Source organism: Pinus tabuliformis, chromosome J (genome assembly GCF_031772625.1).
Source record: "Pinus tabuliformis cultivar Carrire ecotype Pingquan chromosome J, CPIR1, whole genome shotgun sequence".
Taxonomy (NCBI): domain Eukaryota; kingdom Viridiplantae; phylum Streptophyta; class Pinopsida; order Pinales; family Pinaceae; genus Pinus; species Pinus tabuliformis.
Window position 1 is genome coordinate 560933615 of NC_142295.1, and position 4055 is coordinate 560937669.

The window sequence follows — 4055 nt, forward strand, 5'->3', positions numbered from 1 at the left end:
TTGTCTAAACTGATTAGGGAATTTCCAGTGGGCACTTCTTCAGCTTGGTTGAATGCCAAATTTTCCTCAATCAACTTTTTACCTAAGTTAAATGGTAAATTTTCAACTGAAAAGGTTTTAATTGCATCAGCTGATTATCCTGATATGGGCAACCATCCTCAGCCCATATCCAATCAGATTCTCCCGTCGGTAGAGGTAGAGATTTCCATGACTGGATATATGCCCAAAGTTGACCCTGTTCAAGCAGCTGATTTAAGCATAAAATATTATTAGTATGAAACATTGTTATTAGTATAAAACGTATTTGATCAATACAGGAAATATGAGAAGCCATGCAAATCGAAGCCATTGTCAACCAATCACACGGAAAAAATTTCATTTGGTGCAGAAAGGCCTTAGATCGTGATCGCCGGATTATTAATGGAAACAATAGGTTTGAGCCTACTTTCCATCGATGTTTTAGGGATCCACAATGTGCTCTAAATATATTCCTGGTATATGAATGAATGACTGAGATTATAAGTTCCATAACACTAAAAATAGTTTTTATGTTTTTTAATTTTTTCTACCATTTAATTAAATTATTTTTGAGTCAGGATGCTTATTTTACAGCCTAATTGACGATGAGCTAGCCATCCTTTTAACAATCTCCTGACTAAAAAAATGTCAAAAAAACCCTTGCTAATATATTTAATGTAACTCTCCTGAAAGCATATATTAATTCAAAACCGAAAAAAGTCAGAGGAAATGCCCATAAATGACGAAAATGGTGCTTTCTCTGCTAATTTAATGAAGGAGACGGATGTTAAAGGAAAATAGCAAGGGAGGATTGCATATAATGACATTAAGTGAAATGCTCAAACACAGAGCAGGCAGACAAACACCTTGAGGCAAGGCTTATTCAGGACCTTAATTGACAATGTGAGGCACAGGTTCGAGTTCTGGACTGTGGATTTGTTCTTATCATCATTTTTTAGCCCTTTTGGAGTACTGCCGTCGATGGCAATTGAACAGGCGTTCGCATGAAGGCAAAATACCAATCGCCATTGCCGGGGATCGAACCCGGGTCACACTAGTACAGCCGTTGAAGGCAATTGAACAGGCGTTCGCAGAAAGGCAAAACGACAATCGCCGTTGCCGGGGATCGAACCCGGGTCACCCGCGTGACAGGCGGGAATACTCACCACTATACTACAACGACCAGATGGACATTCTCAAAACAATTTAAAATGGATCATATGTGCCATCAAACCTCCACCTCTCAACTTAAACTGAAAGGGATAAGTGCAATTCCTGACTGCAACAGCAGGGAGTCGAACGGCGATTTATAAGGTGGCAAGGTATCATTCTAGCGATAGGCCAGCGGCTCAAGTATTTAAAATAAATCTCATTTTATGTTCTCTATTAATGTCAGAATTTCAAGCCGATTAATGATTTTATATAATGTTTTTTCATAATGTTTTTTCACTTTAGGTTGATAATCCTTAGTAAATAGCGATGTGAAAAAACAAGTATAAAAATATTAATTTAAGGAAAATAAATCTCATTATATGTTCTCTATTAATGTCAGAATTTCAATCCGATTAATGATTTTATATAATCACGCTTCCCTTTTATTTTTTTTCACTTTATATTGATAATCCTTAGTAAATGGCGATGTGAAAAACAAGCATAAAAATATAGGATATTTTATATTTTTGGTAATATAAAGAAATAGGTTAATTATTACTATTTATATGTATTAGGAGTATGTGTTTCTTCTTAAAAGGTTACAGGTTCAAAAGTAGGGGATAGAGTATATATGGCTTTGTAGATTTAGCAGTCAAATTACAAAAGTAGGGGATAGAGTATATATGGCTTTGTAGATTTAGCAGTCAAATTACTACACGAAAGTGAGTCCCATATTCCACAAACAAAGAGGTCTCATATACAAATTTGGTATCTAACTTGACCGTAACCTTAAAAATAGATAATAATAATAAAAAAATTTAGTAAACATCTAATTAAAATTTTAATTCAATTCAAAAACATCAATTTTCACAAAATAAAACATCAAGTTCCATAAGGTATTTTGATACTACACAAAGTAAAACATCAATTTCCATAAGGTATTTTAATACTTGTAAAGTTAAACCAGAAATGATTTTCGAAATTATTTAACATTTTTTATTTTAATATTCTTGCATACCATCGGCGATAAGTAATCAAGCGAATACAAAGTTGAAGAATTTATTTATTGTTGTAAGAATTTATTTATTGATTCGCTATAAGAACCGCTAAAGATTGGTTTCGTATAGCATCTGTATGTAATCAAGCTAATACAACTTCAAAGAATTTGTTCCTCCGGCATATTTGAGTGGATTATTCATCACATGAATATGGTTTTATGGGATTTTCTATATTTTAAATAATGAATCTGGTGAATATGGTAGATGCTAACAAAATAATTGTTTAGAATCTATTTATGTTATGTTTTTATTTTATTTTATTAATATTAAATTTGTTTTATGTATTATATTTAAATTGGTTTTTTTATCGTATATATAAATTTAACATTTTGAAAAATTAGTGTATTTCGATTGAGGGTTGCCTATCAAATTTGTGATTTCAATAAATTTTGATCGCATTTTAGAAAAATTAAACCAGAAAAACCCACCCCAAAAACTTCCAACAAATTTTACTATTTATTTTATATATTTTTTAAATTATTTATTAAAATTTTATTTTATTTTATTTTTAGTTATAATGAATATTAATATAATTTATAATTAATTTACTCTTAACTTAATAACTTCAAACGATTAAAATTTTAATTTTAATTAAAGAGAAAAAAGATAATATAAATTAAAAAAATTTCCAAAAATAACCTTCGTCTTATGGAGGCAGGGACCGCTACGGTACTACTCAATCTACACCTTGTTCTCCTTCTGTCTTGGCACCTGCCTCTGTATTTGAGCAGATTGTATTAGCTAAAGAATGGTTTTGTATAGTGTCGGTATGTAATTAACCGTATACAGTTTTAAATAATTTATTTTGATAGGATTGAATTAATTGAGTGTAGAAGTTTATTCTACAATCAATCTAATGTGTAATAAATAATGTCTTTCACAGAGTTTATGTTAGATCTGTATTTAAAATAGATCTATATTAATATATATTCATCAAATAAAAACTATTTTATAAAAATTTTTATATTTTAAATAATAAATATAATAGAGGCTAACAAAACCATTCTCTAAAATCAATTCATTAATATCATATTTTTAATTTAATTAATTAGAAATAGCTCAAATTTGTTTCATGTATTATATTTATATCTATAATTATTTTTTTATTTTTAAAATGATTTATTATTTAGTAAATTTTAATTTTATTTATTTTTAAATATAATAGATGTTAATATAGTTTATAATTTATTTACCCTTAACTTAAATTAATAACTTTAAGCAATTAAAATTAAAATTTTAATTAAAAAGAAAAAATAATATAAGTTTTAATTTTTTGCAAAATTAACTTTCCTCCTTTGGAGGCACGGAGCACTATGCTATACTGGATTGGAGACTCGTGGCTTTCCTTTTTCTCCAGTTTTATGGATAGATTATGATATTTTTATTTGTATTTATTGGGAACTCATTTTCTCTAACTTTAACTTTATCGATTATGATATTTTTATTTTTATTTTGATTTATTTTTGTAAAATTTTATTTAATTTAATTTTTAATTATAATAAATGTTAATATAATTTATAATTCGTATTTATTTTTAATTTAAATTAACAATTTTCAACAATTAGAATTTTAATCATTTTTTAATTTTTTTAATTGTTGCATAATTTATTATTTTTGGCAATTTTTTGGGTGTTGAATTTTCGGAGCCATTTTGAAGTCCTAAACGACGTTTTTTTGGAAAACAAAAAACATCCTACATATGGTATGGGTTTGCAATCAAAAGTTGTATTCCTCGGATATATCTTTCTGGGGAAGTATTGTGCTTGTCAAACATAGATCGTATGCCAAAGTTATGACCCCAGGAAGTTGATGTACCAATTTACCCCA

The 4055-nt window shown here is 28.5% G+C and overlaps 1 non-coding gene across 1 annotated transcript; it reads right to left on the reverse strand.

Annotated features, from left to right (window-relative positions):
• Window positions 1-1129: 1129 nt before the first annotated feature.
• Window positions 1130-1201, reverse strand: TRNAD-GUC (transfer RNA aspartic acid (anticodon GUC)). The gene has a single exon. It is a non-coding gene; the product is annotated as a tRNA-Asp (tRNA).
• Between the last annotated feature and the right edge of the window lie 2854 nt (window positions 1202-4055).